The sequence below is a fragment of the Strix aluco genome, chromosome 2 (genome assembly GCF_031877795.1).
Source record: "Strix aluco isolate bStrAlu1 chromosome 2, bStrAlu1.hap1, whole genome shotgun sequence".
Taxonomy (NCBI): Eukaryota; Metazoa; Chordata; class Aves; order Strigiformes; family Strigidae; genus Strix; species Strix aluco.
The window spans coordinates 89,868,469-89,893,519 of NC_133932.1; positions in this window are offsets into that span (position 1 = coordinate 89,868,469).

Consider the following 25,051-nt stretch of genomic DNA (forward strand, 5'->3'; position numbering starts at 1 on the left):
GAGTGCTGTTGACCTGACTAGGACAAATCACACTTCACTCTCAAAAGAAAATATTAAAGTTCTGCTGATTCTGAGATTTGTTACTGTGGTGGATTGGTGGGCCACACCATGTATACACACAGTTGTTTATCATAGGCAGCTGCAGGTTTGAGGGATACAGTTCAGTTCATGTGGAAACCTTCCTTACCACTCCTAGTACATAAGAAGTGCAATGGGAAGGTAAGAAAGTATCATGCATCACATCTTCCTTTCCTCAGGAAGGCTATCAATATACAACTGTTTCTCAAGAAGTTATCACCTTCATCTCATTTCTCATCAGCAGATGGGAAATGAAAGCCTGATCTGTCAGCACGTGGGTAATTTTTTTCCCTTTGGAGCTTTCCTTCCAAGTCTGACATTTCTCACAGGTATTGATGGACAGATCCAGCTTTCAAGTATTCTTTCACTCTGTAGCAATGGAATTTGTATATTGCATCACTCAGCATCTCTTTGAGATGGCATGCAAAGAAATGGAAGCGAAAACACCTTCATTTCCTTCCAGCCATAAAGTGAAACAGAAAGATTACTGAAGAGGCTGATTATTACTCAAGTTAGAGATTTGTCTTTTCCACAGTATTTGACCAGTTTCAAAAGATGTCATCTGTGACCAGCTGGATTTCCACACAAAGAGTGTCAGAGCATGCTTATTGCCTTTTTCAGAGCATGCTCCTCTCTTGTCATGCTGAAATTTCCTGTCTGTCAGAGATGGCTTCTAGCCATAGAGAGCACCAGGTATTCTTCCCTGTTGTCTTCTTATGGCAGTCTCGTTCACATGCCCAGCCCTGAAGAATTAGTCTGTAGAAGCAGTGCCAGTGAGCTAAGTGGGCTTTTTATGCATCTGAACAGTTTCCTGAGGTTTCAAACCATCAAACCCAGGGTTCTGATAGTTAATCTCACAAGGCATGAGGCATTGGAGAGTTACCTGTTTCATGCAGAAAAATGGCACAGATTTTGGGCAACGACCCAGAATTTCTTGGTCTCTAAACAGATTTCGTGTTTGAATAAAGTACCTTTAAGGCTGAATTTGGCAACAAGGGACATAATTTAGTTTTTCCCAGTATGTTCTAGACATGCATAGTGTTGCATATCATGTGCAACTTTGATTCTGTATAGAGGGATACCAACAACTTACTTGAGACTGGCTTCCTAGCTGTGGGAAAAAACAGCATATGGTCTGTGTGGTGCGAGAACTCAGTCCATCAATTGCTTATACCACACAATTCAAACAAAGGCCATCCAAACTTTTATAATCCAAATAGAGAAGAAAAATTCACTGTCATTGTCACAGAATGACCAGCATGGATCTACCACTTCCTTTTGAGATGTTCAGTATGGTCATACATACATCATCTTCACAAGTGAGCGAGTATCCACTAATTTTGGAGACATCTACTGCACTGAAAACCTTGAAGGTTCTTTACTGATGATTGGTATGATGAGGAAAGTTTCTCCCTCAACAAGTCTGCAGGCAATTCAAAATTGGGAGAAGTGGATTATACACCAGATGGTTGTGCTCACAGGGACCTGGACATGCTGGAGAAATGAGCTGACAAGAACCTCATGAAGTTGCACAAAGGAAAGTGCAATGTCCTGCTCCTGGGTAGGAACAACACCATTCATCAAATACACACTGGGGACCAACCAGATGAAGGCTGCTCTCCTGGTGGACACCACATTCGACCATGAGTCAGCAATGTGCCCTTGCAGCAAAGAAGGCAAACAGCTTCCTGGGATGCATTTGAGCATTGCCAGCAGTTCAAGGGCGGTGACCCTTCCCCTCTACTCAGCACTGGTGAGACACATCTGGAGTGTCTCAAACAGCCTCAAACCTTCTGTGATTCTGGGTGATTCTGTGAAATAAATGGTTATTTCCAATTTAGAAATTTATGAAAATGGCCTGTAGTAGTTTGTGTGTGACTCCTCATCAATACAGGTACTGCTGTGATCTGGTATCATTGCCTCACTCTGAGCTGAGCTGTGGTGCTCTCATATATGCTAGCCTGGCGCAGCCTGATATGGTGATGGATTAGATGGATTCAGCCAGGCACTATTTTCTACTTGTCTGGGCACAACGAACTTTTTCTCAACCTCTTCTCCAACAGATACGGACAAAAGGGATCTGCTAGTCTCCCTAATCTCCTATGGTTTGAATTATTTTTCTGGTATGCTTTTTCCTCACCATATATGAAGCTTGAAGATAGGAAGAGGAAGTACATCCTACCAGGGCAAATACCTCCATTTCTATTTTTAATTTACCATATGAGATGTTTAGTTTCAGAGCTTGTGTAATGTACCATGCTGGCTGAGTTTATCTGGAGATCATGGACTCTAGTTGTATTTCATTTACTCCCTGAATTGGCTAGCCAGCACTGTGGGCAGCCCTGCCACAAATGAACCTCACAGACAACTGTACGTGTGTTTTAGCATAGGACTCTCTGCCCTTGCACGTGCAGTGAAAGCAAATAGTTGCAAAAAGTTATCTGGGCTTGGAGGAAGTGGTCCCAAACCAGACTATAGCTTCACTCTGAACCAGCCAGTTGTTTTCACTTCTGTCCAGTTTTCTAGGTGCAACAAGGAGTCAATTCTTGAAGGACTGGCACCAGGGGCTGAATTCCCATCATGTAGAACTGCCCTCTGCATGGGGTTATTTGCAGTATGTGTAAACCAGGCTACGAGATGAAAATCAGCTTCACAGGGCATAGAGAAAAGATTTAGTTCCCTTCCAAACTCATCAGATGATTCTTTATTTACTGCAAAATCTTCCTGCTCCCATACTCTTGTTTTCATGGTTTTGATTCTGATTTTTTTTTTTGGGGGGGGGGGGGGGGACGGCAGAAGGGGAGGCAGGGTGTTCTACTAATTTTATCTTAATTTTTGTATTAAAGAATACAAAATAATTTAAATACATTAAATTCAAATACAGTAATGAATCTAAACCCTTGTATCATATTTTTAAATTAAATATTCAATGAAATTTCTTGTAGTAGAATTACCATGATACCTCACAGACAAGGATCTCTGATGACGTTATAAATATTAATTAACTAATTAAGTCTTTTGCAAGTGTTTAAATATTATTGTACCAATTTTTCAGGAAGATTATTGGAATTTGATTATACTAAAGCCAAAGAAAACTCAAAAACCTCAGATATGGTCTTTTCTAAGTCTCACTTGTAATAAGTAGTTTACAGGTGAATCTAAAATGTTGGTCTTGCAACACATTTTAAAGCAGCATTTCATATTTTGAGGAGCTCTGAAAAAAAAATCTGCCAGTATGAGAGCTTGGGCATTCAGATTCCATTGCAAACAACTTGATAACTGATTTTATTAGTGACACACTTTATTGCTTATATTAGTAAGACTGTCTAAGAGCTTTCTATTCTGTGAACAGCATATTTGATTATATTTTCTGTTATAAATCCAAGACTAAAAATTAAAATCCATTCTAAGGAAATCTATCTTTCTCCAGTTCCACTGTAGTGTATAGAAAAAGAAGTTCACATTCCTTCAAGTAAAGGACACTTTGCTCTTACAAAGTTGTGTTTTAAAGGAAAACAGCAATCCAGAGGCACCTATCTCAAAGATGTAGTTAATTTTTGTGTCCTGGCAAGAGACACAATCTCAGATATATATTTTTCACAGCTTTTACTTTTGGGTTGTTTAGGTGTACCTCTGCTCAGCATGCTAGGTGCTGCAAATCCTACTCGTGGATCATGCAGCTTAGTTTCCTAATAGGGCTGTGTGCACCACTCTCATTTAACTAGCTAAAAAACATTATTGTGCTGAGCGACACCACTCTTGAGTTCTTCCTGAGTCTGTGTTCCTACTGGTGTCATTACTTAAGCAACATTTGAAAATGCAAATTAGTCTCCAGAAACACTTAGGCACTCTTGAATACTCCATCTTTGGATCATGGATCTCATGGAAGTGAAGTCAAATGTTCTTAAAAACAAAAGAAGGGGAGGAAAGACTTAACATTTTGGAAAAAAGTAGTTCATGTTGGTAGTTCTAAAAAGTTATTTATAAGCAGAATAATAACAAACTCATGGATTTGTATTGCAATAGAAAATAAAATATCATGAACTACATTTGCAATTTAAGCATCTATTGAAAAAAAAATCATGAATCTGCAGGAAAATCAATCACCTGATAATGATGAAGACATTCCTGTGTGTCAGCATGAAAGTATGATATGTTTCCAGATGCATTTTCCTTTGGTAAAAGAGAAAAATCAAATCATTTCACAGCACTTTGCTTCACTGGACCAAATTTATCTCTGTTGTAGCTTGATGATGTCAACAGAGTTACAGTGTGGATGAATACAGGTCATTGTTTGTGCGGTTGGCAGAGACTGCATGTGTGGGAGGAGAAAAATGAGATCTTCTAACCCAGATTTGTAGAAAAAACATGAGTATGAGTTTAGACACATACTCCTATTAAAACTGCACCATAATTTTGTCACTGGAAGTTTCAGAAAACAAATGAGCTCCAAATGAAACAGAATGAGGGCATTTCTCCAAGCTATTTCCTGCGCTGCTGTCAGCGTTACTGCATGACAGAGTGTGACCACGTGATGTTAGGCTTGAGATGTAAAACACGGGAACTGGTTTTTCTTAGTAGTTTCCAGACCATGAATCCCAGCTAAGCTAGGTGTCCAGTTTCTACCCAGAACTTACCTGGCACTAATTATGGTTAAGCAAAACAAAAAAAAAAAAAAAAAAAAAATCCACATGGACCTCTTGGCTATGTTTGTTGCTTGGTCCCCTGGGGAGCAGATTAAGTGCCATGCTAGTTATCCAGTTTTCTTCAGTATAAAGTTTCTTCTAAGTCCTAAAAAACAATTATCTGAAAAAGGATCCAAGTGCAATGCAGAAAGCTACAGCACAAGTAGTATCTTCATGTTGTAATACCCTGTGACTCTGGCATTTGCAGTGCACCTCAGTGGGTCATATTGCCAGGGACCGATCCCAGGTGTGCTAAAGGTGTTTGCTCCTAATGGGAGATCCTACTGCTGGGCCATAGAGATACTCCTTACCACCTGCTTGACTTGCAGACTCACTGGGAATATCCACTGTTTTTTGCTTTGGGTCTTTATTGCCTAGTCAGCAATCAATGTATTTAACTTCACAGTAGCAACTTTGGGAAGCAGTAAAGTTTTCCAGATGGGTACCTGCAGTACAAGGCAGATTACAGCACACAGTCAGACAAAAACCGTTTCCATCAAGACAACTGAAGAGGTTGCTGCATTATCACCTCCACCCAAGCTCGATTCCCTACTTTACCAGCCTCTGCCATGCTTTGCAGAATTCCTTAGTCTGAGTAGGAAACCAGAGCAGTGAGTCCTGGAAAATGCATGAACACCTACAGCCTAGATGTGAAACCACTGTGTGAACTGGTCTCTCTGTACATGGGACTGGAAGGAACCACCGGACCTGGCATTTTGAAAGAAACTGAGCTTTCTCTGTCAATCATTTTCCAAAAAATTGAGTCACTTGTATAAAACTGCTGTGATTTTTGGACCATATCTAATGTTTCATAATAGGTGTTGGCACCAAAAACAAGTATGTTGTCCTTATTGCTAGAAAGGGTGAATGAAAATGAAAAATATGCAAGTTGGAGGTGGACCTTGAAGTTCATTGGAGTATGCTGATATCTGCCAGAACAAGTTCAAAACCATTCTTCCCTTTCTGAATTTATATATAAAGAAAACCCAAAAGCACCCCAGAAATCCCAATGTATCTGTTTTATCTACACTGCAAATGAAAATTTGCAAGATTCTGCCAAGGCAATTTGAGATTTCAGGTAGAATGAAATTCATGTCCACAGGCTGGTAGGAAGATGTATAAAGGAAAACATTTCTGGCAGCCAGATTTATTTTTCATAGAGCTTCTGCACTCACCCTGTGTAGCACACACACCTCTTTCAGTTCAAGGGAGGCATCCCCTGCTTTCTTGCTCCCCACTTAAGGAACAGTACACAGTAAATTTGTTTATGGCCTCCATTTTATTAATAGTGGCAATCAGAGGAGCTTTTATGGATATGCTTTGTTCACTTCAACTCTTGCTTTGTCTTCTGAGATGCTGGGAACCCCTGCAGGACACTCATAAATGGACAAATTTACAATCTAGCCTGTGTAAAGTGCCCACAGAAGCATCTACATCCAAGTTGTCTTTGTGCTCGTGCACCAGCTGTGATGCCAGAGGGCACGGGGTCAGAGCAGAGGGCTTCCTCTGGCTTTCTACAAACTGGGATCAGCCAACCCTCATTTATCTACTTGTTTTGGTTTCTCAGATCATGACTCCACAGAGCTGTTTGGATATTTTTAATCGAAAGACAAAGCACTTCCTCTTCCAAACTTGGTGCCTGCAAGGAGCATAACAAACTAATCATTCAGAATAATTAATTCTGTCAGAAAAATCTCTACAATTCCTACTAACGCTGAGTGTTTTGTAATCCTAATGAAAGGAAAAACCTGTCACTGTGATAATTTTCGATTGACCCATTTTCTTCTGTGGTGGGGGAGAGGGGAATGTTGTTTGTTTTTATCTCTAAGGACCATAAGCATTGAAATGATATCCATAAATCTTGTATTTCAGTCTTGTATTCCCAACCCAGCCTTCAAAGGAAACATGAGCTAGTCAAAAGAGCCCAATAAGATTGTCAAATTGATCATTTGTATAAGTGTAGCAAAGTGTCTTTCAGTTACCTGTGACTTTAGTTTCAAAATATTCCCAGGATAGGGAAACATTACTTTTCCCCATTTGTAAATGGGAATCTGAGATGGAGTAAATATAACCAGCTTGCCAAGGCCACGGAGGTAGTCCTTGCAAAGCCGAGGACTGGAATACAAATCCTGAGCACTCTAGACTAGCATTTGAAAGCACACCCTCCCTGTGGATTCTAATGTAATATAAGAAGTTTAGGATTGAGAAACCATTTCTAAAGCAAGTTTTTATAAGAAGGCATGGAAAACAAAATACTAGTTTCCTATATTTGCCTAATACTGTAAACACGTAACTACCAACCTCAGTGAGGAAGCTGTCAAACAAACACAAACAAAACAAAAAAGCACTTAACAGGAAAAATGCCCTAAATTTTAGAGATTTTTTCATATTGTCACACTTTGAAGACATCTATTTCTTCTATATTTGACAGCTGAAAGTTAAATGTGGCAGATAGTTGCATTTCTCATTACTGAAGACAGAATGGTATAGGAAATTTGTTCTTCAATATGCAGCCTTTTATTTCTAGGTCACTAATTTGAATCGATCCCTGATCAATGGTGACTGAAAGGCATTCATATCCGGCAGCTGTTCTGTGGTCTGTGTTAAATGAGGGAGCATCTTAGATATTTCCCAGCAGTAGCCCCTCTCTAGCACTACCAGAAAAAGCTGGCAGTTTTCACAGAGAAGCTACACACTGATTGCACATGGCATTTGCAGATATCTGAAAAGTAATTAACCTGGTTTTGTTCTGTTTTTTAAGGAAGGTATTTGTTTTTTCAACTGATCCATATTTTTTCATGGTGGGCTTTTTTAATATTAAACAGGATGATCTTGCTGATTTTGTATAAATATATTCTGCTGCATTCACAGAATCACAGAATCACCCAGGCTGGAAAAGACCCTGAAGATCATCCAGTCCAACCATTAACCTAACACTGACAGTTCCCAACTACACCATATCCCTAAGAGGTATGTCAATGTGACTCTTAAACACCTCCAGGGATGGGGACTCCACCACTGCCCTGGGCAGCCATCATGACTGCAGTTGTGATGCTACCAGCAGTGAACAGAGGTTGGTTCTTTACATGCACAACTAAGAGTGCCAAAACAACAAGCATACGTAGTTTCTGTTAACTTCAACCATCTACAAGTCTTATATCTAATGTCATCTGTCTGGCCTAAATCTAGTCTACCACTGTACTCCAAATCTCTCAATTAAAAGTTGCATCCACAGATACTTTGTCCATACCAAGGATAGGTGTTAGGTGACTACAGAAGAATTCCACCCTAAGTCTTCAAAATTTTTTACATTCCCTTCTGTAATAGCTGCAGAAACCTATCACTGTACAGAATATTCTGGCTTTGTTTATAAGGATGCCCCTATATTGTCTAGCAGACATTATTGTTGAGAAGGGCAAGTTTAATTGCTAGATTCATATTTTCCAGGCAACAGATTCCTGGTGAGTAGGTGAAGATGATGAAATACAGTGGGGTTTGTTGTTGGGTTTTTTTTCTAAATTTCTCCCACCACTCTGACATGACCTCCCAAAAGGTTGGTATATGGTATACAATGCACAATACTTCTACTACCAAAATATCTCTGCTTTGAACAATGCCTTCCACAAATTACTTTCTGTCTCTGGCAGGGTGCTGAAGCCTAATCATTCATCCACCCACAAAAAAATTCTAGCCTTTATTACCATCCTTTCTTCCCTTTTCCAAACATGTTAATACCTGCTGAACAGAAACAACACTAAAAATCATAATAACTGTCTAGTGCCACTAGTTCCCCAACATGAGTTGTTGAGTTTTTCTTTTACCATTTTGATAACAATGCCATGTAGCCAAATTGTCTCGTAACATTAAAAATTTGTCAGAGGAAGTGTATAACTTGGCTGTAAAAATTCACTGAAACTTGGCATAAAGGATCTTAGACCAGAAGCAAGTTTGCTTTACAAAACATAAAATCCTTCTTTCAGATTCTTTCCATGACCTTAAAAGCAGCTTTTATTGTTTTCAAAGAGACAGTTGCAAGACAGTAAACTATGATGTGCCTAACTATGCTCATTAAAAGAAAACAGAGATAATGAGAAAAGAAATTTAAAGTGCCTTCAAGATATCATGTAGAAACAGGTTTATTTTTAAATAGCATTTTAAGGAATTTCATAAGCATTTAATTCACAGCCTCAAAGTTAATTCATAATATTGTACATGAAATACACTTCATTATACATTTTGTTATTTTATATTTTTCTTAAAGCCACATTTTCTACAATCTGGGGGGTGCAAGGGGACATATATGGTAATTACCTAGACCCTGTAGGTGAACAGAAAAACTAAAAAAAGGAGAAAATTTTGTTCTCAATTACCCATATAAATTTATATGGTTATTTATACTTAGAGTTAATGGAGTTACTCTTGATTTAGCTTTGTGTGACCAAGAAGGTTATTACTAATAATTACTACTTGTATTACCCAAGCAAACTGGAAACCTTAGTCAGGAATGAGGACCCCATTGCTTTAGGCACTGTACTAATGAGAACAAAAAAGGAAGATTTCAGGGGTCTGATTGCTTACACTAGATGGAATCAGACAGCCTGATGGGAGAGCTGAAGGAAACTATGTAATAGCACTGGTCAATGGAATAGACTTTTTAAGATCAGAAAAGAAAAGCAGGTTTGCATGTGTTTATGGCGATTTCCTCCCACATTTGAGAGGAGAGAAAGATGAAAAATTGGAAATGCATGTCTGAAAATTGGAATGGAGATTATGGAAACTGGTATCACAGTCCAAATGGAGGTAACAGTTGGCCTTTTAGTACTGATTAAAGTGTCATTTAAGTGGGAATAGGGAAAAGTAGTGCATTTGTTGCAGAGGAGAAGGAGGAGACAGTGCAAAGAGACAGAGCTATGACAAACTCAAGGCAACAGATGGGGATAACAATCTTGACAGCAGCAGTCCAAATAGATATGAAGAGAGCATGGCTGCATTTGTCAGGAACAAAAATGCAGGATACTGCAGTAACTGAGATATGTGACTACAACACCCAAAATGAGCCTGGATAAGAATTTTAGCTGTATGGATGAGAAAAAAAAGACCTGCACTTGTGACACAACACAAAAGAGTTAGCAAGACATAGACATATTCTGGAAATGCGGACTGTTGGAGACATGCTCTGTAAAGCATGTCACTCTGGAGCTAAGTGGCAGGGCAGATGGTTTAGTTGTTCACAGCGATCAAAAAAAAAAAAGGCTGTGGGGCACACTGAGGACATAGATGTAATTGTTGCAGCCATGCAGGTCATGGGCTGACTGACGAAAAGGAGAAGGAGAGAGAAGGAGACAGTGCAAAGAAAGGGGGAAGAGTAACAGAGATGTAGAAGCTCCAGCTGGAAGCCAGCTTCTGATGCCCTGTTCATACCAAGTAGCATTTCAGCCTCCTGCCCCTCAAGTACTATTTATGCACACACCAAGTACGGTACCACTCATCACATGTATAGCACTTTCATATGCACACAAGTGGCAAAATCTGCTCCTTAGTGCTCTGAAAGACAGATCATGAAGCATTTAATTCTCTAAAGGTCTGTCTTTAACAAATTTTTTTACTTAGGCGTTTCTGGGAGCACCTATATGTCCTGAAAATTACTACCTGGCATAGCTTTAGACTTTGTTAGATTTCCTGTGCTCTAGCTCCACTGATTTCTATCTCACTAGTGACACAGGACAGAATTAGCACATTAGCCCTCTCAGATCTGATTCAGAATATGCCACTCTACCAAAAATAAAGTATATTAAAACATCTGATTTTAACCAATCATATCCTTATTGATGGACCCCATTCTGTCAAGAAATGAAAAAACCCAACACATATTAAGCATGTCAAATGTGCTGAGATTTCAGGTTACATCTATCTGAGCTCATTTGGATTCTCCAATTTCAGCCAGAGCCCTACCAGTTGTACCCTTTTTCTCTCTACCTATCCAGAAATGTTTTCTCTCCTCAGCCTGATTTTAAATATCTGGGGTTTGCATTTGCATATAAATGCAGATGGATTATGCATATAAAGCTATCATTTTGGCACTCAAACATGTGTCGAACCAAAATATTTTTAGGCCAGATGCTCATATACATGCACATTTTTCCTGACTCAAACAGGAAGAATATTCTTTTAAAGTGCCTCACTGGTGTCCTTAATATACACTGATACATACACTGGTGTTCTTAATATACACTTGTTCCTAAAGAATGAAAATTCTTTCTCTGCCTCATTTATATAAAAGGGCTCTTATTGATTAAAGTCACGTTTATTCTAATGTTTTAGGGATTTGGGGGGTTTATTCTTTCACTGTTTTTTTAGTTATTCCCTTAGTGAAATCTCCCCCCCTTTTTTTTTTTCTTTGCATGTGATAAATCAAGTTACTTTTTCACTCTGGACTCCATTATGGGATCACAGTGGCTATACAAACCACACAGAGTTAAGCAAACAAAGGAATTTTTTCATTTTCTCTTTCATTCAATAAAGTTCCATTTTCTGTCACCCTGCAACCTTTTGACCTGCGTCCTAATGGCACTGGTCACTCAAGGGCAAAAGTTCAGCTGTAGGTTAAGTCTGTATGTGTTTGCGCTGGACAGGGAGACGGTCAGTTCTTGCTTCCTGTCGTCTTCCCCCCAAGCCCTGCCATCGCTCTCCAAACCGCCGACCTCGCCCCTGCTGTGAGCTCTAGCCCTCCCTCTGTGAAGAAGGTAAGGAGGATTTAGAGTAAGCTTTTCTCCAGCCTTTTGTTTTTCTTGCAGCTGTCAACAAAAAACACTGTCTTACTTTCTTGCTCTGGGGGTAGAAAAAGCAAGAGAGAAATATCTAGCAGGGATACTTTGAACTGGCAGTCAGTGCTAACTTCTTACTGCCAGTCATTTTGGTCACTGTTACATTTTCCTTTACTCAGCATCTATAAGTTGCCTGTATTTCTGAGAGAGACTATGGACCCCTTTCTTGCTCTGAGGAGTGCTTGCACAAATTGTCTTGGGATATTAGCTCCTGGCATGAGTGGTGAACTCCCTGTTTATGCAGTTTTCAGAACGATTTTTCAAGGCACTCCGAATGCAAATGATACCTCAGGTGCACCCACCTCTCCCAACACCCTCCAGCAGACTTTTCCAGGTGGCCTGGGAATGACCTACTGATACATTTCTGAGGGCCAGTAGCATCATGCATGTTCCCAAAGACTCATACTGCTTGACATAGTATCCCTCTGTAATTCAGTGGCTCTGGTACGACATGCTGTCCTCTCTTTCATAAGAATACCACACTGTCCAGTCCAATAGTTCCTCCTGGCTCCGTCTTGGTTGCCAAACCCCCAGCTCTTCAAGCAGCGCATCCTTCATCACCAGACAGCAGGCTACCAGTCATCCAGGGAAGTCACCCATACCCAATACACCTCTTTGAACAGGTGAATTGCCTAAGAGGTGCAGTGTAGGAAGAGCTTGTGCCACTGTCAGAGGAGTTTCCTCCTTCTCTGCCCAAGAGCACTGGTGAACGGGGTGTTGTTGCTGTGTCCATTTCTGGCTCTCTAGGCCTGTACAGGCAGAGCAGACTCTGCAGAAAGGAGAAGACAGCTGCAAGAGAGACAGATCTTCCTCTCCAAGAGAGATAGATCAGGTCTTGCATATGCTTGGCATTGAATAAAACTTCAGCCTTTCCCTAAAGAAACCTTTGGTTTAAGGGTCTGACAAGCTCATGCAGCATGAGTTCTTGGCTTAAAGGACCAAATTATGTTTAATCAGTAACAGTCTATTTGTGAACTTGTAATGACACAAAGGGCAATCTTGCCCCAGAATGAGGGCTGGTAGCAGTGCAGATGGTGCTGTCCTCCATCATCTCTCCTGTGGATGACTACACTTAATCATTTCCAGAATATCCAGCAGCTCTGGACAGTAGTAGAGAGGGCTCAGGTTGTAGAGAGGCTTTGTTGGAAGATGGGCAATTGGGCAATGTTCCATCATAACCACAGACTGTTAAAACTATCCATGTTTTCTGATGGAGTAGAACTAGAGGTGTGAAAAGTGTGGAGCAATTTAAAATCATGGACTGGACTATAAACAGCAGAGGGAACGTCAAAGCCTCCCCACATTCAGCCATTCCACCTCAGCCACGGTCATATTTCCTCTAAAATTTCAGGAGACAGCTACACTAGCTAAACACCCCCTGGTTTTGTAGGCTCCCACAGCCTCAAGGTTGGAGATCTGAGTTAGGAAAACGTGCCTGTAAGGATCAAGCCATAATGAGCACCTGAGTAGACAGTAATAAAGATGGTGAGTATCTGTGTCTTGAAGAAGCTGGCCCACGGGTGACAGATGAAAAGGGAGTCCTGGGCATGTAACCCTACAGGAGAGCATGGCAGAATACTTGAGAGTGATCTTTTTGGAGATTTAGGCTTGCTTTTCCCCAGTTTAATCTCATCGATAACAGAATTACCTGAGCTGAATGAAAAGTAAACTAGTAGCCCCATGTTTGTCAGCTGGGCTTCTGTAGAAATGTGTTGGTGCTACAAGAGACCTTGTTACTAAGGGCCAAGCTAGAACATTGCCTTTATTTAAGTTCCCTGTCTTTTCTTTAGTAACCTGCTGAAGGCCATTAACACAGCAAGGTCCTCCAGGTTCATTTAATCTGAGAGGACCAAAAGAGACTCCAGATGGCCCCATAAATGGGGGAGCTAGGCTGCCTCTGCTTCTTTTGCAAGACTCTGCCTAATCTGAGCTGGCCCCAGAGAACAAGGTGGTCTGTATGAAAACACTTTTGAGTTTCAGTTTCTCCATGCTGCAAACTGGACTTGGAGGAAAAAAGGGCCTATGGATAAATGGTTCCTTCCTGATTTTAAGTCTCCCAACAAGAATAGTTATTGGGACTGTCTTAACTGAGGTCTTGACACAGCCAATCCATTTATAAATATAGTCTGAGCTTTAAGCACTGATGCACCAGTTCCAGTAGAACCCTTCATGCACTGAAGCTAAACCCAGGCATAAATGCTTGCTGCCTAGGATAAACCAAGCAGGGCTCTATCTTCTAGTGCACAGAGAAATGTTCCTTAAACTTTAAAACTTTTCTGTCCAGTCAAGGCTGGGTTCAGACTGCTCTGTTTTACTCTATTTTGAAGTGATTTTAAAGATCTATACACAAATTGTTAGAACACACTGAAAAGTTCAGGCAGTTGTCGGGGTATAAAATTAATTGGAACAAGCTTGAGCTGTTAGGATTAACTGAACAAACATACCGAGCATAACTTAGTCGGTGGGATTTTCAGTGGTCCCCAACAGCATTAAAACATCCAGGTATTCTAATCCCTAGGGATTTAAAACAAACAGTTACAGTCAACTTAGATCTGATTATCAGGCAAATCATTAATGACCTGGTAAATGGAGATCTGGCTTGGCTGCTGGGGAAAATTGGCATAATGAAAAATAAGGTACTAATTAGATTTGCATACAAACACAGAAGCCTCATTTTCCAAAGTCCATCGTACTGTTTAGAGACTGGCACTAGTCCCAAGGCTGCCTCGCTTTGGGATCTTGGGGCTAGTGACACCTAGAACAAGCTGACCATGCCCACACTATATAGCAGTTTGTCCAGAGCCGCCTTCAGTACTATGAGTCCCTGAGATGTTCTTACTACTCATTGCATCTTTTGTTACAGAAGTGTCTAAAATAGCATAGGGACTGTGTCACAGCTGCCAGGGAGGACTGAAGTTATTAATTGCCTTCCTTAGTGGGTGCCATGAAGGCCTGTATGGGTGTTTGAGGGTTGGGATGCTGTCAGAGGATTGTTTAGGATGGATTGAGGCCAGATTGGTAGAGTCATGTCCTCTGAAATGAACCCTCCTTAACCACTCCTGAGCTTTGTCACAGCAGCAGCTAATTGGGACAGTCCAAAACGAAGCTGGGGAATGAAATAGTAGTTAAGCAATATGGAAAATCAAGGATCCAGTGCTTGAGGGATCGTGGCCTGTATTTTGTTTATTGGGGTAGCTGTACAGTCAGAGAATGCCTCGGAAATAAGGGAGGATATGCAGTTACCCAAACATCAAGAAGATGCTATTTCAGCTTCTGCAGTGTGCCTATTAGGTTCAGGTGACTACAAAGTCAAACAGATTTAGACAATACATTCATACAAACTGTCAGATAGGAGACAATGTTTTAGTGAAAGCTGAGGTTCCTCCTTAAACACCTTATTCTGACAATGAAAGCTTTTGGAAAATAGCAAAAAGACATGTATCACAAGACTTAGGAACATTAATGTTGTAAGGTAATCTTCTTCTATGGAAATTGTCTTCTGTCAGACATAGGTATAGGTTCTTCTGGGAAAAGGAGGGGTGTCTATGTGTCTTGTATAGCTCTATTTTCTTATATGTATATATAACCAGATATACACATAAATGCACTGCTAAACTCAGGTTAAATTACATCTTTACACATTGCAGTAAATTTATTCTTGATCTATTTAGTAGATGCACTAAAGAACATTAAAACATTTTCTCACCAATAATAGCTATCTAATAGATTGCCATAGTGTTAAAATATATTATTTATAATTTATATTTCATATTATTGAAACACCAGCAAAAAGAATCAAAACCATAGTTATAGCTCTTTTAAAAACCATTTTTTGCATGTGAGCTCTTTAACAGGAAGGTATTTCTGTAATAACATCTAATTTTGCATTTTATAAAGAATTTACAATCTGATAGTAAAATTGGATTAAAAATGGAAAGTCATTATTTATAAATGTTCTTTAAAATATGTATATTTGACCCTGAATACTCGTCTAGTTGAAACTTCTTTTATAATCATATATCCTTGCATTCCAGCATTTTTGAAAAAAAAGTTGGGTTTATGTATCAGCAGACCAAGAAAGAAAACAGCTCACAGAGCCACTTGGCAGAGATTAAAGTAGGTTGGAAGCAGTAGTTACCAGTAATTAATTGCACAAATGTCACTCTCAAGACTTGAGAAAATCATAGCTCATATGCTGCAAATTCCACACTGAGACTCTTCTCATCTTACAGAGGAAAAGCAAAAGTACATCAATGTACTCTTCAGCACCGTGCAAGATGACACTACTTGTCTTATAATTCAAAGGTAATATTGAAATCACTGCAGTGGGCAACAGTGAAGCGTATGGTCTGCTGCAACCTCACTCAAGGCCTTATGTGGTTCATTAGCTTGACTGGGCCCTAATAGCAGCACACAAATCAGCTTGAGTGTGTTTTTCAGGTTTTGCTACAGCTACACCACTGAATCTTGTCCAGGCTCTGACATTAAAAGCTAACTTGCACATATGCCTACCCAAACTGAAACCCCATGCTAATTGCAATGTAAACCTCCCCTGGAACTGACCTAGAAGACCAGACATTGACTTGAGGTCTAGGAGACCTGGCTTTCATTACTAAGGAAAATGCGTCTTTAAATGATGGGAAGATTTTACTAATCAGCTATTAGCTCTCAACTAATGTGCTTTTTGGAGGGCTGTCTGACTGTACCATTGTCTCTTCCCTTTTCATTGTTAATGTGCCAGACCCAGCTGAAGGGATACGTCTCCAGAACAGGTTGATTTATGCCAGGGAGACTTTCTGGACTGCTGAAATCAGGAAAGCAATTTGGCACTCAGCTTCTACTATTTGCAAGGAAAAATGTGAGGGGGTCGGAGAGGGGAGGAGAGGAAGATGTGTCTGAAGAAAGCTAAGAATTGTTAATAATAGTTGGCAGGACTGTTAATAACTTTTCTTCTTATTCTGATATTCCATGTTGATAATCCAGTGGCTTGTTAATTGATTAATTGTTTTTCAAAAAGTTTGCATGTTTTCAAGTGGCTTTCCATGGTTTCAGCTATTTTCATTACCCCATCACCATTAGCTTTTAAGTACTTACTGGCAAAGTGACACACATGTGGTTAACACATGAGTATCTATGAATTGGTTCTTTAACAGGGCCCAGGGGATAATTCTTAAAACTGTCTGTCTACATTCTGTCTCATTTTTACTAGGAAAGGAGGGGTAGTTTGAAGAGGGACACTTGTAAATTGAATTTACTAAAGCATGTGATCCAGATTGATTGTAGTCAAGCATGCTTGCTTCAGACCAGAGTTTAGGGAGACTGTATGGTGGGAAGTTATAATGTATACTAAATGATGTTACTATGGCTCTGAAAAGAGAGGGATTCTCCAACTGTCAACCTCAGAAATAAATCTTTTAAAAGTGTAGTTTTTATACCCCTTTCCTGTCTCTTCTGTATCACAAGGGACGTGTTCAAAGTGAAGGCATATGCAGGCCACCATCCTGGTTTCCCAGCACTCTAGTTCAGTGGGTGTACTGGAAGACACCAGGGCCCATTCCTCACCTCTGAACATGTTTTTTCCCCGAAGTGAGGATAGAGCATAACCACTTGTAATCCTAATGTGCAGCCCAGAGTTACTGGGGTACATGACTATGTGGCACACCACCCAGTTTACTTGACCTTCAGTGGGGGCACAGCCCAGGTGACCCAGAGAGAGAGGACACAACCCTAGAGGAAGGACCCAGCCATAGAGCCAGCCAAAGAAAGGCCCTAAAATGGGAAATGGGAACAGGGGCTGCATCACATTCTGCTGTTGCCAAATTCAGACAACGGCCATCATTGGAAACAACAGTCTGGAGGGCTTGCTGCCTACAGCCACCTTTTGTTAACCATTTTCCAGACGTCTGCAAGCCAGAACAAGGGCAGTCGGGGCCCATGCAACTGCTCATTTAGGCATTATGAGAAGTAAAGGCTAAGAGTCAGAGCCAATCAGTTTCAAACTTCAAGACAGATTTTTCTCTTTTCTTCACTATGGCAGTGATTAACCATTGACACAAACTACCTAGGGAAGTGCTGGGTCCTTCATCTCTTGAATCCTTTAAAGCAAAACTGAATGTCCTTCAGAAATATACACTTTATCTAAAAGCGGGCTGTGGGTTTCAACATAGGAGTTAACTAGAAGAAATTATGACATCTTTAGGTGAGGTAAGACTGGGTTATCTAAGGCCAGAAAGGAGCATTATGTGAACCAACAAGTTTTTAGGGAAGACTTCCCTCAGTAGCCCCTTTATTTTTTCTCTGTTCTGATTGTTATAATACATCCACCTCTTAATATTAACAGCTAAACATAACATTCTACTACCGCTGGGAGAGCGCCATATGGGTAAACACAGAGCAACAAGTACCAATATCAGAATTCCTCATTCAATTCAAATAATACTGAATTTCTGGAAAGGTCAGGTCTTGACTTGCCTAATGCTACAGTAAACACTAAGGACTTTTTACTGTTTCTTTTAACAGTGTCTGCATGATCCTACTAATTTTAAGTAAAGGTATGATTTAGACCTGCACTCTTCCTCTCTTTATCTTTGGGACTGAGGTTTTTAATCTGAGCAACTCCCAGAGACCCTTAGTTGTGGAAACAGTCCTTGTTATTTGTACCAGCTAAACAAAACTAGTTTAAGAACTCTGTCCCAGGGAAAGCTGGAAAGAGGGTAAGCATTAAAACCTCTCTGCACCATTTCCCCGTACCTGTAGAAAACAGATAAGCCCTTCACAAGGTTGAGCAATGTTTCCCAGGCAATTCCACAGATAACAAACTGGCAGTGCCCAGTCAACGGATCTCTCAACATCACTAATTTGCTGAGGATGGAAATGATACTGCATTTGCCTAATGCATCCTGGAGTTTTACAGAGATAATTCTGCACCCAAACTGTCAGAGAAGAGATGGGAGCAGCCGGCAACCTTCTTCCCATGCAGACAGCTGTAATAAAGACATGTCCCTATCCGCTATTTTTTGAATGAGACCTAGATGATAGTAATCCTGTTGTAACAACACAAAACCAAAACTGAATTCATTCATTTTATTGAGCACCATAGATTGACTATAACAATAAAGTGGTAATACCTGTCCTTCACTGACTTTATCTTTATTGTTCACAGCTTAATTGTCCCTCTAGAACTAAGATATACAAATGTATTATTAAAATGAGACATCTGGCAGTGGCCCTAAATGCCTCTATGTCAGGAATTTACTGTGTATTACTTGTAACAGTAAATCTGTTGTGCACATCTGCAGCAGCAGAGAAAATCACATCTGACAGCAATGATACAAAACATTCACAGGAGCTTTGCAAAGGCACGAGACTGAATGAATCCAGGCTTTTACAGTCCTTTACGATCTTCACTGAACCTGATCGAGCTGAAGAAACCCATTTTATGGCACTTTTCTCAATTTCAAATCAGCCATCGCTTCTTGAAGCAGAACACCAAGAAATCTTTCAAATAAATACGCCTATAACGAAATATTTTTCATGGCACTTTTTATGAACTGGAAATTGTGTAAATGTTTGTGTGCTTTGTGGATCGGGGCCTAGATGAAATAATAATAAAGCTGAAATAATAATAAAGCTGAAATAATCTTAGATGCTCACATGAAGAAACAAATCCAAAAGACTCCTAAACAATCTATGTGGCCAAGTTATTACCACAAAACTTTCTTCCTTTAAAAGACATTTATAAGACAAGATTTCCTTTAAAAATACCCAGAAGTATTCTTGTGATCAAGGAAATGTTAACATTTCTATATAGTTTAATCTCACCATAGGTTTAGGGAAGAGGGAAAAAAATTGCCTTGGAACGAAACTTCACATTTAAAATCTCATTCCAGAAATTATTTTAAGTTTTATTTGATGCTTACGCAGTTTTGTTTTGTAGAGTCAATGTTCCTGAAAGTCTGGTAATATTGAAGGGATAGTTTAAAATTCTAAATTCTAATCCCTTCCTGGCCTCCCCAAATAAAAATTTAAAAAAAAAAAAAAAAAGGAATTCCTTAATATTCCTTTTTTAGTGTGAGGATCAAAGTTATAATATGGAAAAATAATTTACACTTTCATTTTAAACATGCAAGATCAGGTATATTTTTTTCAGGTCTTATGAGGAGAAAAAAGTGATACACTAGTATGAATACTTGCAGGACAGACATCACATTAAGATAATAGATTTAGTCTTAACAGGTTACATAATGTTTCATATTATCCAAGATATATAAGCCTTCATAGAACGAGTGACATTGAACTCATCAAATCACAGAAAAAATAGCTTTATATACAAGAGCACAGACTTGCACTGTATTTTACAGTAGGTTTTTTTCAGATATAGCCATGGTTTATCACAATTATACAATAAAGTAGATGTTTGGTGATATTCTCATCTTGTTATTACTTCTCATACATCTGTCTTCATGTGTATAAATTTAAAATGGTGCTGTCTGATAAGCAAGCCAGAGAACTGGTTTTGTCTACCAGGAGTGATACACAGTTTTTTCTACATTTCTAGAGAAACACTATAATCTGTCATATTCTGCTGCTTTTCAAAATCAGCAATAACTACTTGTTAGTATAGACTCAAAATATACTTTTTTATTTCTGTAAGCCTGTTTTGCTTTGAAATTGTTTTTCTTTTTCATGTCAGTGAAGAAACAACTCTGACATCAATAAATGTTTTATTGTCTTAATGTAGCACCCAGGGGAAATAACACTACATCTCCAAATTCTTTCTTTGCTGTTCCATCAGACCAGTAATTCCCTATCTGGGATGACACAAATGACAAGTAAATCATGAAACACCCCTATATGTTCTGGATATGGTTTTGCAAGTCACAGGGGGAATCATGCATTTCTTCCTCAAGCAAGAGAGCAGAGGCTGTGTCTCTGCAAAGACAGATAACTCATAACAAAACATGAAAGTATCTGATCAGGAGGGGAAAAAACAACCATGAAGCTGCACAAATGAGCAAAAAAGAGAGAGTTACACACTGAGGCGAGCACACCCACGTACTCCTGGCATGAAAGCGTGGTAGCTAACTAACTGCTCTGTTACAGGGACATGCCAGCCACAGAGCAAGCATTGCTCATGTTAATTGCCAGGAGCACCACTTCTCAACCAGCAAACATCTGAAGTATAGAAGGTTTTTAGGCATATCAGATCAACACTCAATAATGTACCAGAAATATAAAATAGTAATATGGTTTGGCTACATGAAATGGAACTAGTACAAACTCAGGAGAACTGGCTTTATGTACTTCTTGCAGCATACATCTCTTATTAGCAAAATACCTTTTTAAAAATTAACTAGTATTTCCAAGTGGCCTGTATTGCAGTAATAAGCAGCATGGTAAGCTTGCATTTGCTCTACCCTGTCATGTGCATGCTCTTTTGCCAACAGATATCATGTGAGAATCCAGGTCTAATCTCAAACATCTCTAGGTTGTACTTTGGGACAAAGGGTGAGTGAACCCTTTTAATAATGGGGATTAACATCAGTTATACTATGCTTTCTCTCTGCTTGACTCAGGATACCAGCAGCATTCCCTGTTCCTGGAGTTTAACTCAGGAACTCAGGATACCAGCACCATCTCCTGTTTCTTGGATCTAGAGAAATCATCTCCCACAGCCTTGTGTCATGTGCAAAGAAGCCATCAGGAAGCGCAAGATTACAAACTAGCATAAGGATGGGAAAGGAAAGCTTAAGCAGAATGTATTCCTCCAAATGGAAACCTGGCCTGTGCCCAGGAGTTAATATTTCCACCCGTGCCAAAATTAACTGCCATGAGATCTTGAACAACAGTAATAGGTCACTGCATTACTCTTGTATGCCATCAGGATGGTCCTTTAAACAGTGCTGCGTACCTGGATATTGGGGCTTAAATTCAGTATTGACAGAGGGAAACTTGCCACCTACCGAATCACCACCTGAGTCACCCTGTAACTGAACCGCATATTAGAGAGCTGGAAGCGTGTGCTGCCGTGCTGGAAACCATCAGTGATGTTGCTATGCTGAGGTCTGAGGCAGGGGAACTTCACAGGTTGCAGGTTTTCTGTCTTGTGGTTCTTTGGCACAGGAAACACGAAGTGTACACAACAGGCTATAAAATCCACTTTTAGTATAAACCACGGAGTTTGACGCGCATGAGGCTTGAGAAAATAGTTTCCATTTTCTGTAATAGTGATAGTGTATACAACTTCTACCTGTAAATGTAAAATACAAACTTGGATTATCTAAACATCCGCCTGCAAGTCTCTCACAGCTGCAAAACCCTGAAGGAGCTGAAGGAAGATACATGGCAATGGTTAGTGCTACATTTGAACCACTGGAAAAATAATGACTGATCCTTATTAAAAAACTTAAAACTATTTGAGAGGTTTTTTCCAGACCATTGAAAATGTTAAGGTGGTGGTGATTTTTGAGCTCATGTCAGTTTCCTTTCTATTGCTGCTGCTTTCATTACTGTTGCATGAATCTGACCCTTGTTACTTGAAGGTTTGCTGCAGATGGTTGCAGAAAGAGTTTTAGTTAACCTGTGCCAGTTAATCTGGTGCCTGCTCACAGATTATCCTCAGGTACACCAGTGGAAGCACAGAGTAATAGGTAGGATAAACTGCATTCAGGGTTTACTCTTCCTTTACGTATGTAAAATAGCAGTACAACTTGGTTAAGTGAGAATCTTAGTTTCAATGCTTCACATTTCACCATTCCTTTACTGCTTCACCCATCATCAGTTGCCAACAAGCTTCATCCACCCCAACGTACAGTGATAAAAGCATTCACCCTATCGGTTTCTGTAGGATTCCTTCCCCTCTGAGCTCAGTAGCTCTCTGTCTGATGTGGAGTCAGTGAAAAACATTCCCTGCCTGGGGCAGGGCAGCGTCAGAGCGGGTCTTCTTGGCATGGTGAAGCTCCCATTCTGACTTAAAGGTCTTGGTCCTTGTCACTCCAGCGACATTTAGGAAACAGAGCCCGTTTGGGGCTGAGGGCTGCAGCTGCAGTTACTCAGGGTATAATGATACCAAGTCACGGGAGTTAGGTGTCCAGCGTGTCTGCAGAGGGGACGTGCTGCAAGGAAGGGGACAGAGGCAGCGTGTCCCTTTGGGAAGGGTGGCAGGTTACAGCCACCCCAGACCAGAAGTAGCTCAGGGACCCCAACTCACGATGGGCCCCAGGCCTGGCTTTTGTGAACTAGTTAGACAGGCAGGCTTTTATTTGCATGAAAATAGACTTTAGGAAGCCATTAAAATGTAACAAAAAAGTATTTAATGCCCTAGCATGTACCAAGCTTATATCAACCTCCTTATTAGACATTTCTTTTCTCCTTTTTCTTCTGCTCTCCTCCCTTGGCATGGCTCTGCTGCACAAACAGCCCATATGGAAAACAGCGCAGCCTGGAAACACCTAGCTCTCTCCGTCCTCTTTTGCTTTTGGCTTTTGCAGCTGCTGTTTTCTCAGTGTTGTCTTGGGGCAGTTTCCTGTTGCCATAGCTGATAGCCTGCCAGCGCCTGCCTGGGCCTTTCAAGTGTCAACACTGCGAAGTTTGCTGCGATGGCCAAACGCTTGTTAATGAGATATAGCAGCTGGGTAGGGGTGAACCACTGAGATGTATAAAGGCACGCCGCTGGTGCAGGAAGCGATGCCTTTTGAATCTTTTCAGCGCTCTGAAAGCATTCAAATCAAAGAGGGTATGTTGTATTCATTAATAAACCGAAGTTCCCATGCAACTGTGTTAAAGCCAGTAGTTTAACTTTGCAATGGACAGGTGATTTTTTCCACAGTGTTTTACACCGGAAGACAAAGGGCAAGAAAACAAGAGTTTATGTACTGCCAAAGGCATTACTTCCCTATCTAGCAGCCAGACAGAATTGTTAAACTGAGCTAGGTATTTGCCATTTCCTGACAATAAAAGCTTCTTTTTTCCTTTATTTTTTATGCTTCAGAGCTCCCAGCAGCCTGCTTGATCTCTGTCTCTCACATTCTTTTTAGACCATTTCTTAATTTTTTGTAAACCATGATTAAAAGCTAGAATAAAAAAAAAAATAGGAAAAAAAAAAAAAGACAACTTGTTTAAAAAAAAAAGCCAAAGAGCCTATAGACAGGATTAATGACCAAAGCTGCTTTCATTCAACTGGAGTAGTCCATGTGATCTGTAGTCTGCATCTGTTTTGCTATAGCAGAACATAGGAGTGCCCAACAGCTGGGCAAAACAGGCAGAAAGCAAAAACAAAAGAAACTAGCATACAGTGCAAGGTTTTAAAGGCAACGTGAGCCAAAGAGCATCTTAAAGACTTTCCCAGCATTTATTTTTAATTGGGTTGGGACTTTTTTTCTTTTCTTCTCTCTCTTTTTTCTTTTTTTTCTTTTTTTTTCTGGTGGGTTTTTTGTTTTTTTTTTTAGGAGAGGGGCAGCTGGGGAAAAGATTGAATGCTAGGAAAACATGTTTAAAACTGAAACAACCACAGTAATAATAGTGACAAAATTGCTTTGGAAAAGTTAAACAAAAGAAGTGTTAGAAACAGGAAAGGGCCATATGGCTCAACACGCCTGCCATTTTCTGGTTTATCTTAATTGTTTCCCTCACTTCTCTGCAAATGAATACAAGTGTCTCAGACTCATTTATATGCTTTCATTTCCCTTTCACAGTAACTTGTTCCAAGGTAATTTAAGCCAAGCCACTTAAGTGATATTTAGCTATTTGACTGTTTAGAGAACAGCAGTTTAGCTATATTCATCAGCCCACTGCAGCTACTGTACTTGTTTTCAGAATTTAGTTACATGAATCAACTGTCTACTAAATGGCCCTCTTTGGGGTAAACTAAGTCATGCGGGCCCTGACTCAGAAGCCGCTAGGGTCAAGAGGAGTCATGCCATTCACTCTAACAGATTTTGGTTCAGGCATATTCTTCCACTCTAAAATTTAATTCCAGTGAAATATAAAGGTTTTGGGTGGGTTTTGTTTTCTTCACAGAAATGTAGGCGTTTAATTTATATTTTCTGTAAAATGTTTTATTTTAAGATATTCATATATCACATTATTGTAACTGAAATGACAGATAAAACATGAATTCTCTGTAATACTTCCCCAAAAGATTTTCCACCACGGTTTGTCTCTGGTAGGGGAGAGAGGCTTAAAGGATATTTTTATATGTGAGAAATTCTTCCAAATGGAGGATTTCAGATGTGGCCAGCCCTACTGTGGGGCCGACTGCAATCATTTTGGCCTTGATTTTAGCTATTGTGATCCCTGTTCTGCCTACCTGATCACGTAGGCGTGACTGCAGAGCATGTGGAAAGAGACTGAAGGAAGGTGCATTTAGATGTCTGGGGATGGCCATGATGCAAAAAGGACCCTAAGTCAGGAAGGAAAAAGAGTCAAAACAAAACACTTCCTATTAACAATAACATCAAGTGAAAC